Source organism: Camelina sativa, chromosome 7 (genome assembly GCF_030686135.1).
Source record: "Camelina sativa cultivar CO46 ecotype springtype chromosome 7, ASM3068613v1".
Lineage (NCBI taxonomy): Eukaryota > Viridiplantae > Streptophyta > Magnoliopsida > Brassicales > Brassicaceae > Camelina > Camelina sativa.
In genome coordinates, this window is record NC_141886.1 from 18,175,522 (window position 1) to 18,190,885 (window position 15,364).

Here is a 15,364-nt window from a genome sequence, read left to right on the forward strand (position 1 = left end):
GGAAGTTGGTATGAATTATTATAAAGTTCTTTTAAATCCTACCTAAAACCATGATATTTGTATTTTTGTATTTTTAACTAAATAAGTCATCTCAATACCTCCAGAATTTTTAAAAATCATTAAAATCTAAATCCATAAACAGTTTTGAATAACAGTAGATTTTAAGGTAGATTTTTAAATTATTAGTTCCATAACAGTAAATTTCAGGAGACTTTTTAAAATTCATGATTGAATAACATAGGATTTGTAAATTTTACTCAAATCACTTAAAATGTCAAGTTGAATACACCTCCTAAATGTTTTGAAGATTTGGATTTTATTGTTATTATTAAGGATTCTCGAAGATTTTAGAATATTTCTTTAGTTCAAAATACATAAATCTTAATCTTGTGGTTTTATGTAGGATTTAAAAGAATTTTCTAATAAATCATACAAACTTCGCTAAAATCATCAAAATTATATAAAAATTCACTGAAACAAAAATCAGTTAAAATGTTAGATTGAATACACCGTATCAACTTCTAAGAAATGATACCCACATATATTAATTGGTTACCATATGAAGGAGTTCGACTCTTTTCTACCTCATTAATATCATTGTTTGTTTTTTTTTTCTGAATAGAGTTACAACTGAAGCCTCTTTTCCAAAAATAAATAAATAAATAAGAAGGTAAACCAGCTATGGAATTACTTTCGCTAATTTTGCTGCCCGATGATAGCTATGACATATTCACTTTTGTAGTTTTGTTAATGCAGTAGCCAATTTTGCAACTGAAACTCTTGGTAAATGTTGAATCTGGGTTTCGCCCCAACATTTGTAGAGGCCTAAATATAAAATCCATCAAATTTGAGGACTTCAAGTCATAAAACAAGTCCATTTGACCGCAGGACCAAAATCGTCATTTGCGAAACCGTAGGTTAATGGCCCACTATGAATAACAGAGGCTATTATCAGACACATGATTCAAACTTTGGGCAATCAGAGAGAAAAGAACATTTTAGTAATCGTATTTACTGCACTTTACATTATCATTTTCTGTACTCTTTCTTCGATTCTACGTTAATAAAAAGATCAGTTCCGATCTTATCCCCTAAAATTTTCATACTATTTATATTGTCTATTTCTTATATCAACAATAAATGTTTTGTTTAATTAGTCAGTTATCAATTTTTTTGAACATGTGACAGCTTTTTCACGCGAATGTGGCGGTTCTGAAGTGAGCATTTCCAATATAAGAGTAATGATATCAGACAACAACAATTAACTACGATTGACGACGTATGTATATTGTTTTTAGCTACGACATTTAGTCCACAAATGTATCTTTCATCGTAATTTTGATTTTACCTAGATATTTTTGATTATGCGAAACAGAGAAATACATAGCTAAATTCATTGTTTTTGAAGTGGTTTTTTAAAAATTAAATATTATTGTTCAACAAGAAGAAACAAATCTTACAACAAAAAGAAAATATATTGTGAAAAGAAAAGAAAAGTATAGAGGTCAAAACTCGAGGGTCGTGGTTTTACGAGAGAACTCTTGCAAATCAAGAGCTTACATTATACTAAAAAAAAATTTTACAGTGAATTTTTTAACAAGTTATTTTTTACTCAAGGCTAATTGATTTTGAAATGATATTAAAAAAAATATTGATTTTGAAATGCTTTTGTAGTTACCGATACTTCTAAATTTGTAAGAATAGTCTTAATTATCCAGACAAAACAATTTTTGGCAAAAATAAGGAAAATTTGAAATGTGGATATCAAACTTGCACGTCGTCACTCCCGTAAGCTCCTCACATGCGTAGCAGTATATCGTGTTTACTCTCTATATATGTGTTACGAGGTTTCAATGAGTCACAATACACTATTCCCTGCTCATTTATTTTTGCAACTTTTATACTTATTTGGTTAGATAATTATAAGTTTTATCTTGGTCCATGGACAGATCAGCCAAAGGGTTAAAAAAAGGTGCATGGACTCCCGAAGAAGATAGTCTTTTAAGGCAATGCATTGATAAGTATGGGGAAGGAAAATGGCATCAAGTCCCTCTACGTGCTGGTATATATATATATACATATATATATATATATATATTTATATATATATATATTATACATTATTTATATACATTTTTGCTCTCTCTATAAAACTAATTAATAAGTTGAAACGTAGAAATTCGTAAACACGTAAAACGTATTACATGCTTTATGCAATCATTTATTCATATTTTTGTGTATAGCCGTGTATAAGGATGTCCGGTGAGACCGACGACATCTCTTGTTCTTTTATTACCGATAACCGTAAGTTGAGGTTTGGCACCGTGTGACTCATCTAGACGAAGAGTAGAAAAAACTAGGTCATTTGAGTTGTTAGGATCTTCACTCTAATACTAAGCAGAAGTACTAGATATTCAATTGGCACGTTGGTTACTAGAAAAAACTAGGTCATTTGACGTTTGTCGTTCCGTAAATGAACAAAAAATTTAAAATTTGTGGACGTATCTTAGTTTTGAGATTCTTCATGATAAAAAGTAATCAGGTATACTTAAATTTTTTTTTATTCATTGTTATTTATAAACAAGTAGTAATTAAGTATACTTATTTTTTTTTTTATTCATTGTTATTTATAAACAAGTATGTACATGCTAAAATTGACCCCTAAGTATTGATTATCTAGGGTTAAACCGATGCAGGAAGAGCTGCAGATTAAGATGGGTGAACTACTTGAATCCCAATATCAACAGAGGAGAATTTACTTCTGACGAAATTGATCTTCTCCTTCGTCTTCATAAGCTTCTAGGAAACAGGTATATATAGGTCAGACACAAATTCAAATATTATAGATTTACACAATGTAATGATCAAATATTAGTAAGTCATATACAAATTATTCAAATGCATGCTTAGGTGGTCATTGATTGCTGGTAGATTGCCTGGTCGGACCGCTAATGATGTCAAGAATTACTGGAACACCAATTTGGCTAAGAAGCAAGAATCGCGTTTGAGGAGCAAAACGAGAAATAGAGAAGCTGCTTGTTCAGATGCAACACCGGCCCAAAAACACAATGTTATAAGGCCTCGACCTCGTTCCTTCTCCAACAACAATTGGTCCATCTCGGTTAATGATCTGTCCGAAGTTGGCATTGGCGAAGTTATCAGCACGAAATATGGTTGTATCACAAGTAAGCTATTATTACAAGATATATGCTTGATATAGTTAGGAGATATTGCTTGATCCGGTACATGATATTGCGCGATCTTCTACATTAATGTAACAAAAAAACAAATACAAGAGCATTTTGTGTCCACGAGATGCCCCTTTCACATGCATTTTGCAAATCATATTTTGATAAATGTAATGCATTTTTAATTCCAAATAAATTGATAATTTGAGATTTTTAACACAATTCTTTGAGATAATGTTTTTTTTTTGGGCATCTTATACAGAACCTCACTCTAAATTTTGGAATATACCATTGTATGACAACTCAATTTGTGTCAATGACGATGTTAACAGTCTTGTACTATACTGTATACACAATTCTAAGTCCATTATTGTATTAATTATTCGTTTTGCGAAACCTAACACATTTATTCAATTTATAGATTTTTGGGTCTATTTTGAACATACATAACGGTAGCCAAGATTTGTTTTCAAAATCAATTAATATTATAAGAACTATGGTCATAGACTTCACCATAGCTAGCTTCCATCACTCTGGGTAAAGTTCTCCACCAATATCCTTCATATACCCACATGTTGTTGGTCTGACACTCCAACCCTTCAACACCTCTGTAGATGATCTCCTCCATCCTTCCACCTTGTTTTTCCACTAGAACATCTCCCATGACGACACATCCAAGGTAGCCACAAAAAAATCACACAACGCTACAAAAGCGCACAAACAACAAGGAATCATTGACACAATCACCAAAACAAATCACACAAATCACACAAATCACACAAAATAACACAACTCAGATAAGCTATGGTCACAAGCTCTCTGAAAAAAAACAAACAATCCCACGAAAACAGTGGCTCCTTCTCACCCCCCAAGAGCTACTAATCTCCTTCTCCTTACCTTGAAAGCGCCAAAACTCAACCCTCTTGGTCCTTAATCCTCACATAAGACTCTCCTTAGCCCTCCGAACAATTGGGAACCAACTCTCTCTTTCTCTTTCACCAAGGAATGACAAACACACACCTAGGGCAAGGAAAGAGGTTGTGTCGAAATTTTAAAAAGATTTAGGATTTTTCCCAAAAACTAACCCAAGCTAAACTGGCGATTTCAAGCTAAACCGATAACATTCGTCAATCGACACCCACCCAAAGTTGGGCTGGAGTGTTACAGTCAGAATCTTCCACCTCATAGAAAGTAACAAAAACAAATAAAATAAATATTCAATATTATCCATATAAAAAAACTAATAATATACCATTAAGTTTTGATTTATAGAGTTATATGTCGGTTTAATTTTATTAAAAGAATGTATAGGAAAAATATTTTACAAATTATATGTCGGTTTGAGTTTACTACGAAAATTATGGTTTAGATTTTATAATTAAACAAAGTATATGTCTCTGATACCCCAGTTTCAGGGACATGCAGAGAAGTTTAAAAGAATTGATTTGGCCACCTATGTCACTAAAGTGCACTTATCTTTTCGATCAAGGATCCGGATAGAACTCTAGAGTTAAGCGTGCTTGAGCTGGAGTAGTCTTAGGATGGGTGCCGAGAAGTGACTATTGGAACTGTGCGAGTGAGGAGAAAACACAGGAAAATATCATGTGGTGATTTGTAGGGACGGTAACAAGTCTTTAAAACCTCTCGGACGTAGCAAACCGATCGTCGGATATGGATGGGCCTAGTGAGAGGACGTGAGATCCATTAAGAAAGGTGGGTCCACTAAGTGGTGGTGGCCGGGGCATTACAATGTCAGTTTGGGTTTATAAAGTGTGACACCCCAGTTTCAGGGACATGCAGAGAGGTTTAGTATAATTGATTTGGCCACCTGTCTCACAAAAGTGCACTTATCTTTTCGGTCAAAGGCCCTAAGAGAATTCCACAATTAAGCGTTCTTATGCTGGAGTAACCTCAGGAAGGGTGACCTTCATATGGACTGCACCTTCGAAACAAAATATCAAGTTTTTCACTTGTAGCTACTCGACACCAGTATGGACTGCACCTTGTGCAACATCTCTCATATTCCGCTCTTGATCTAATTCAAACTTTCTTAGATTGATACAGCTTTCAAATTGCGATACATTTTCTATCGAAGGAGTGCAATGGGTGGAAACAAGTGCCCATTGCGTTTGTTTGGATAAATAAACGAATTAGCAACCAATTTACAGTGATTCGGGCTACAACCAACAAGAGATTTTACAATACCTCCAAGCTTCTTTGCATCTAGGAGTTAATTGTAGTTTTTCAAATTTATTCTCATCAAAAATCTCATTCTCATTTGATGTAACAAACGTTACTCTTTTTAAAATATATTTTAACGTTATACTAAAAAAGGAAAAACATATAAATATAAAGAATTTGTTAGAAATGCTTTTTTTGACCTATTCCTTTCAAAAATACCCCCTTTTCATAGTTACAGTAAGTTAAATTAATTTTTGGGATTTTTTTTAGATTTGGATTCATTATTTTATATTTAGAGTATAGTTTTAAAGAGGGGGAGGGGGAATATTTAGTATTTAGGGTTTATGAATTAGAATTTAATTATTTTATATATTAAAAATGTGGGTTTGATTGGTAAGGTAACCAAAACTGTACAAAAAAGCTGTAAGCTGTTACGGAATAGTGCAAAATTGTAAGAAAAAACTGTACGTGAAAGTTGTACCAAAAAGCTGAGAGTAAAGCTTTTAATAAGGTTTTTGGTAAAGTTTTTGTGATTGGAAAAAATTTAAAGTTGTACCACTTGTATTATTTTGTTTAAGTTCACCAATCACTACCATGAAATTGTGTATTGACGACACTTTTGTTAAACAAACTACTGTATACAGTATATGAAAATGAAATATATATGGCTTAATTCTTTATATATATATATATATTATAAGAATGTAAATATTCATTTTATAATGAAAGGTTGACTTACAATTAAGAATAACAAAATACATGGTCCAATGCTAAAAAAAAAAAAAAAAAAAAAAAACAAAGAAGCATACTACATTCTTGCACCAAATCATCAAATTCAAACCACTAGCATACTGATAATGGAAAAAGATAGTTTGATTCAAGATAAAAACGAATACCTAAAATCAATCTAGAAGTCAAAACAAGAATGAAAAATATGACAAAGAAGCAAAGCGTTTGATCGAGTAGCAGTCCGTTCAATGGCGATATTCTTCATTTGAGCGACATATTTGCCCTTTCATATTTCCGATTTCTCTTTTGTTTTATTCTTGTTAGATTTTTATGGTTACTTATTATGGTTTGATTTATATGTATTTTGATTTTATATGTGCATGACTCATGAGTGTGACGTATATTTAGCATTCCCCAACCTCTACCTAGGAGCTTATAGCCTATGTCAATAAATAATGAAACATATTTTATTTAGAAAATATTAAAGTTTTGTTGAAAAGAAATGTAGCTAGTATTATCCAAATCATATCATTTAATAATCACATTTACATGATTAAATCTTATTTGTTAGAATACATGTATGATTTATATTTTAGGACATGAATGGTAGCAGCGATTGAGGGGTGGATTAGACCGCTTTTTAGTTGTCATTCAGCGTAGTTTGTAGTGGCGCAGTTTAAAGAAAACAGAAACAAAATCGTAACAGAATAACTATTGACCGCTTTGGCATACAAATATAGTTGAACCACAATGATTTCTTGTCTACACTAAAAATATAGCGGTGTAATACACAAACAAATTTATCTGTTTCGACAACAGTTTATAGATTATACCGCTTTGTCTTTAGTGTGGACAAGAAACGATTGTGGTCAAACTATATTTGTATGTCAAAGCGGTTAACTACCAGTTTGGTTTTAAAGTTTTAAGTTTTCCTTAAGTTTATTTTGCCCAAAATTGTTTTAGGTTTATTAGTAGCAAAATAATATAATGTAAAAATCAATGTTGATGATTTTGTAGTTGTAGTTTTATGCGTGGTGAATATTAATCAAATATAGCTTTCATCCTACTACGGCTCTGACTGGTAGAACTAATAATATCATTGAAAGTTTGTAGAAACTGTTAAAATTTTAAAATATCATTGAAAGTAGAAGAAAGAGACAAAAATTGGATGTGTCCAAAAATATCATTAAAGAAAACGTGTCTTGGATGTGTCCAAAAATGAAAATCAAGAAAGAGTAGAAGAAAGAGACAAAAATTGGACTTTTGTATGCTGACTCAATAATATCACAATACAACCTTACAGCTGCTTTTATGAGATCAAGTCTTTTATAGAAAATTTACCTGCCGACAAACGAGCAGGCAGGGCCGGCCTATACTATAAGCATTTCCAAAAACGTAAGGAAAAAATAAAAAAACACTAAGATTTGAACCTAGGTCTTTTATTTTTAGTTTTAAAGAATTTTTTTCTGCTTATTACAGTAGAAATGTTTTTTTTTTTCTAATAAACATTAGCAGAACCAAATCACCAATTACTCTTATTTTTCTTTTCTCCTATATGTGATGATCTTGATCTAATTCATTCAGTTTCATGAACGACTGCATGCACACAAAACACAACTAAGACTTGCACCACGTGGATCTATAAATATTTGCATTCAAAAAAAAAATTTATTTTACCACAAACGTGGTCACGCGTGCATTATGTGTACGGTGTACCTAAATTATATATATCCACAAATTGCTGGGACCTCGGACAGGACTCCAGACAATAGATAGTAATGTAAAATAAAATGAAAATTTTGGTTAACAACCTTGTATACATGTTCGCTTCATGTAATAAAAATAGTTATATCTTTAATACAAAAAAATAGATAAGGGCACATAGTTTATCATGTTTGAGACATATTGAATTTCTTGGATATTCAAAATACCGTTTTCGAAATTGAAATATGAAAAAATTGGATAGACTGGATCTTGTAATTTTCATAAATAATAAAAAATTAAAACTCTATAGATATTATTTGTAAAGAGGAATTCCTTCATATATTATAATTTGAGTTTTTGCTAAAAATACTGCTATTATTTAAAAAAAAAATACATAAAAATTTATTTTCCAAAAATACTACAAACAAAAAAAGTTGAATAATTACAAAGGTTTGCAACTTATTTTTTTAGGTTGGGGTTGACTATTTTAGGTTTTGAATATAGTTTTTAGTGGGTAAGATTTAGTTTTTTTTTCTAGTTTTGAAAAATAAATTTTAATTGTATTTTAAAAAGTAAAACTAATAATGATATTTGAATAATGTTTATGAGAATTGTCTTTATCTAAATGCGATAGAAAATTTATGACAGATTTTTCATGCTAAAAAAGAATTGTGATAGAATATAGAATTTTTATTTAAAATTTAAATTCAGTATCATTGACCCGATACTGGTGAGTAGTGTGCCTCTAATTAGATGTACGTACCATTAGGGTTGTTGTTGGATTTGGCATTGGACGGACGGCATGGTCACTGTTAAGGGTAGTGGTGACAAAGTTGTCTAGTTGCAGAAATGAAAGAGAGATTAAAGAGTTTAGTTAGAAATTGGAACAACTGCAGTATTACTAGTAGAGGTGTCAAAATGGGTTAAATTTTATGGATCAACTCAATTCAAATCAACCCATGAACCCTAGTGAGTTAAAAACTTTCACCCTATTGATTTCATGGATAAAATGAGTTAGTGGATCAATTGGTTCACTGAATCAAATGAATTGAGTTATAATGGGTAATGGTTTAACCATTTAATCTATCAATTATACTTTCAATGAGTCAAATTAACTCAAATGTTTAAACCATGTGTAAACCGGATTAATATAACCAAAAAGCTGTAAAACAATCAAATGTATAAACCAACTAATGATTTGATTTTCCCCCTAAACAGCTTCGTGAGGAGAAAAATAGAATTTGGATCGCCGTTGGTGGTCTTCAACGGCGTGAATCAAGCAGCTGGTTCGCTCCTCTCATATTTGCCGGATCTTCTCTCTCTCCTTCTCCCTCTCTCTCTTTCTCTCTCTCTTTGTGTCTCTCTTGGTCTTTCTATCTCATATGGTTCTGTCTTATGGGTTTTATTATTGATTCTATTTCTCCTTCAGTCATTGAAATCTCAAAGTGGGTTTTAGGTGTTACGGACTAAATTGCCTACACATTATCAAGACAGAAGTTACATGGACTCACTACGGAAGCAATCTCTTATTTTTCCCTCTGCAACAAAGAGACATTACTAACTGTTTAGAGCATCTTTCTCTTTCTTAGCATTTCTTAGTATTGTTATGTGAGGAGTTAAGCGATGTCACTATAAAAAACAATTATGTAGCCATAGTTACAATTTCTCATTCTCTAAAATCATGGTTAACCCATATAACCATTTAACTCATAAAATTAAATGAGTTCATGGGTTAACTCAACTCATTTCTTAAATGATTTGGGTTAATCCATCAACTTATTTTATCTAAACTCATTAGGTAATGAGTTGAATTGAGTTGAGTTAATCATTTTGACATCTCTAACTACTAGATTAACACAATTGTAATATATATATATATATATATATATCTATGTTTTTATTTACATTTAAAATTTATCTATTTTCAATAAATGGTTATTCGAATACTTAATTATGTTGGATTAACATAAGAACTTCTCCAAAAAAAAAATTAAAGTAGACCTCATTATTAAAATTTTACCTTCCACTTTTAGAAAATATAAATCAATCATATACAATAACAATCCATACACAAAAGAAGCCTTATAAGTATATTTTTAATTTCTTTTCACGATTAAATTATGAAAATTATAAATATAGATTTGGATTCCAAGTCAAAAAGGTTTTAGTTTAATATATTGTTTTGAATATTTTACAATTTTAACTATAATGAATACAAGTCACATTATGTATTATTTTTGACTTTATATGATTGATTTTAGTTTCGAGGGATAGAGTGTTTTTTTTGGGTCATATATATCCCTTTCAATATATTAATATGAGTTTCTTACAAGCCTAAGGGCTTCTTTTTCCATTTCGTCCGCTTTTTGACTAGATCTCTTTAAATTGGATTTCAAGATATAGAAAGTTAAGATGTACAAAAAATGGTAGAAAATCATACATTTTGAGTAGACCTACCTAAAATAGGTGGACAGAAGTGCACTGATCTAAAGAAAAAAGTACATAAGGAAAATATCCATATATTTCTTAAGAGTGCAAATTGGCCTGAATTTTTTGGAAAAATGGTTAAAGTCTTAAAGAACATCATATTTCCGTGATTTATTTTAAGAAGGTTCATTTTTTTTTCTGGGTTGTTAAACCCTCACATTTTTGTAAATGTAAATAACCCCTCATATTTGTAGACTCCCACCTTTATATATATATATAATCAAAAAAATATCATATATAATAGAAACTTTTATCTGAAATTAAATCAAACCTAAAATCAGTCTTAAAAAAATTAGAGCCTAGTTTGAACATGTTTTCTTAAATTTGAAATTGAATGTCGAAGTCAAAATTTAAGTGAAAATATAATAGATTGACACAAATTGTGTAAAAATAACTCAGCTGACATATTATAGTATCTCATTACCAGATTTACACAACATTTATGTAGGAAAAAAAACCCCAACTATTATTTTAATTAAGTGTTTTCTTAGAAAAAAATGGAATGAAAATCATAAATAAAAAAAGAGAATTTGTTAAAAATATCCTTTTTGATATATCTCTTTTCAAAAATACCCTTTTTTGGCCATTTTAATTTTTGCCCTCATTTAATTTTTAATGACTATTTTACGCTTAAATTATTTGATTCAATAAAAAGAAAAACAAAATTTTCCCGCAAAAAAAATTTCCAACATATTTTCCCGCCAAAACAATTTCGAAAAATTTTCCCGCCAAAAATTTTTTGTCAAAAAAATTTTGATAAAATTTTCAACAACAAAACTTTTCCGCCAAAAATTTTCCCGCCAAAAAAATTTACAAGATGTTTAAAAAGTTTTATAAGGTAGAAACCTCATAAAAACCTTATAAACACCTTGTAAACGCTTTTAGAAGATTTTTAAAAGGTTTTTAAAAGGATTTTTAGACACCTTCTAAACACTTTTACAAGGTTTTTATAAGGTTTTCAAAATGTTTTTGAAAAGGTGTTTAAAAACCTTTTAAAAAGGTTTTTAAACACTTTGTAAACGTTTTTAAAAACTTTTAAAAGCGTTTACAAGGTTTTTAAACACCTTTTAAACGTTTTTACAAGGTTTTTGTAAGATTTTTAAAAACGTTTACAAGGTTTTTAAAATATATAAATTTCAAAAATTTGGCGGAAAAAAATAATTATTGACAGGAAAAATTTTTGATTTTTGCGGGAAAGAAATAATTTTTGGCGGGAAATTTTTTTTTATTTTTGGCGGGAAATTTTTTCATTTTTGGCGGGAATTTTTTCTAATTTTTGCGACTGTACATTCTTGTTGTCATTAAAAAGAAAGGGTAATTTTAAAAATGGTCAATAAAAAGAGGTATTTTTAAAAAGTGGAATGAAAAAGGGGTAATTTTGCTTTTCTCCCTATAAAAAATAAATAAAACAAAAAAAAGAACTCAATTTAGATAAAATAACTCAATTGACATACTATAGTAATTCAATTACTAGATTTACTATAGTATGTCATTACTAAATTTAATTATTCTACAAAATTTCTAATGGTAAGATAACCGACTTACTATATCTCAAGTCTAAACTAAATGTCACAATTTTTTCATTTCTTGTTGTTTCGTCAAAATAATATTTATTTATTTCAAATAGTCCAGTATCAAAAATAATAGTTTTGATGGAGGGTTTACAGACGCCGACAAAAAAAGATTCTGATATTACAAGATTCTGATATTTGGAGAGAAAATCTGCTACAAAATTACAAGATCTATTACTATAACAAATTGATTGAGAGATAGATTTTTGTTTCCAAAATCTCACATCGAGCATATTCACCGTTGATGACCTTGACGAGGACTTCACTATCTCCTTCAAAAATCACTGATGTTTGTTGTAGAGCTATTAACAGAGCTTTTGTTTCAGCTACTAACGGAGAAGACATTTTACCGAAATCAGTTGATTCCCAAGCTTTCTAAAAACCATGATGATATCTAATAATCCATCCACTTGTGCTTTTGAAGTTTGTTGATCATAGCTTGCATCAAAATTATATTTAACCGAATGTGAAGTTGGCAAAGTCCAGTGAGTAGTTTTCTGTTTTTTAAACCGTTGTGAAGAATCCTGGTGACGTTGTGGGATTTGTGTTGAGCACTATTCAAATACTTCAGCTTTAGTCTTAATCACAATTTTGGAAGGGCTTTCCCAATAATTGTTAAAGACCCAATTATTCCTTGCTTTCCAGATTCTCTACATTATCCAAAAAGGTTCTAATTGTTTGTCAATTATCTCATTTGAGGAATTGGTGGAACTCAAGATTGGTAGTGATGTTTGTCACAATTTATTCATATGTACGTTTGTTTTGTCACAAAAAGCTTTTAGGAGAAGGGAAAACTATAATTAAGGAAATAGCATATAGTAAACCATAGATTTGAAAAGAATTAAGAAAAAAATCCATGGTGTCAAACTACTCTCTCTTCAATTACAATTATTTAATAAAATCATGCAAAACACTTAATCTCTTCTGATATTTCTATCATTGTGTGACTTTTAACGTCTGTCATTTTTCATTGTAACATGTTTTTTTCAAACTTACATAAAACACTTAATTTCTTTTAGAATCTTCGTCATCATGTTGTTTTTAACTGTTAGTTAGTTTCTTTTGTAACATGTTACTTATTTGAATAACACGTGATAAGAGGAGATTTAGCTTGTTTTTACACATTATTTTATTATATTACATATATATTAGTTATTACATGTTTTTCTGAAAACCAATGTATTTTTTTACAAATTCAATTTCAATTGTTGTGTTATTTTTAACTGATTCAATTTTTGTTATTTTCCTTGACCTCGGTCCCACATCTCACTTTCTCTCTATGATATCATGTCTTTTATAGAAAATTTACTTGTCAGACAAACGAGCAGGCAGGGTCGGCCCTATATTATAAAGTGGCCTAAAGTATTTCCAAAATATAAAGGAAGAAAAATTATTGGCCTGTAGCATGAACAACTCTCATTCACCTTTTTTTTATTCACTAATCAGAATACAAAAATATAACATGTCATATCTTTTATATAAAAAAATAAATCAAAATTAAAATAAAAATAAAATAAATTAAGGAAATAAATTGTGTAGATTTTTTATTAAGTAAATTATGTCAATTTAGGTTTAAATATATAATTTTAACAATTATATTTCGGTTTGAGTTTACAAAAGAATGGTTAAAATTTAGATTTTATAATTAAACAAAATTATATGTCGGTTTAGGTTTGGATTTTTAAAAAACTCTTTTGGGTTTAGATTTTACAATTAAACGAAATTATATGTCAGTTTGGGTTTACAAAAGAGTGGTTAGAGTTTATATGTTACAATTAAACAAAATTATATGTCGGTTTAGGTTTATAAAACTGTGGTTATAGATCAGATTTTATACTTAAACAAAATTATATGTCGGTTTAGATTTATAAAAATGGTTAGAGTTTAGATGTTATTATTAAAAATTAAACTGTAATAGAATATTAGAATTAACAATTTTAAAATTGATTGATCTACCAAATTTGTTTACTTAATTAATATTTGTTTCCTTAATTTAAAAGGGGTAAATAAGAGAGGTACACCCAAAAATTGTCCACCAAAATAAGATTTGAATTTGGGATGTTAGACATAACCTTCGGTACTACGCCTTTTATTTTTGGTTTTAAAGAGTTTTTTTTTTCTGATTTTAATTACAAAAAACTTTTTTTCTAATAAACATTAGCAGAACCAAATCACCAATTATTCCAGCTTCATCCTATTATTATTTTCTCCTATATGTGATGATCTAATTCATCCAGTTTCATGAACGACTGCATGCACACAAGACTTGCACCACCTTAATCTACAAATATTTGCATTGTAAAAATTAAACGTTATCTGTGGTAAGGTTTCATTTCAATGTTGTCAAACTAACAGTTTTTAAGCCCAAAAAATAAGTTTCTTCTTTCTTTCATTACTAGGTTTTTGTTAGATTGTAGTACTTAGTTATAATACCAATTGTGGAAAGAAAGTTTTGGTTGACTAACTAAAATATATGTTTTGAGTTAAAAACTTGTCGGAACAGAGAGACGATTACGCCATAGGAAGTTTGAAACCCGTGAGAGATGAAACTAGACTTCACATCACACCACCCACAAATCAGACCTCGCTAAAAATTCGTACGTTTGACATTTTTCCAATATAGATTATCTATACTGTTTATCACTGACTTGCAAAATTGGACCATTTTTTTCTTCTTTCTAATATTTGTCATTTTCTTCTTATCATGGTCTCGAGTTTACTGTCCAAGAGATAGATACAACATCAAGACTAACAACATTGCGGAATCTATCAAGTGCATGCTAAAGAAAGCCAAAAGTTATCCCATCACATATCTCATTGAGTTTATTACGAAAAATTTAGGTAGGTGGTATTGGAAAAGACGATAGGATGCACTAAGTCTGACAACCACTTTTAGTCGGGGTGTTCAATACTTATTGGCCGTAAGGGAGCATATGCAGATATAATGACGGTCGAACGCATTGACGGTTGGCGTTTCCACGTACGTGGTGGGCAACGTGACTGTTTGGTTAACTTAAAAGAAAAATCTTGTTCATGCGGGGTGTTTGGTGTTGAGAAAATACCATGTTAATTTCGCTGTCAAGTCCGCTGGATGGCATATGTCTACTGTGGTAGAAGCTTACTATAGAAAATATTATGTGTATGCGTCGTACGCGGCTAACATTATGCCCGATGTCGAGCACACTCCGATTGGGCCAGATATCCGATGTATACCTCCAATACCGAAGCGGAAGCCTGGTAGGCAAAAGAAGTCTCGTTGGCTTACATGGCTAGAACTGTCTCGTAAAAAGGGTACGAAGCCGCGAAAGACACAAAAGTCATATGCTTGTTCAAAATGCAGGCAGCCTGGACATACTCGACCTCATTGTGTGAGTAACATTCAATCAGATTATTTTTAATGTTTTGTGGCTGTTTTTGGTGGTTATACTAATAGATCTTGTTCAGGTTACTGAAGACGGAGAGTAGAAGTTACCTTCATCGTGAAGTCAACTGGAATGATTGGAC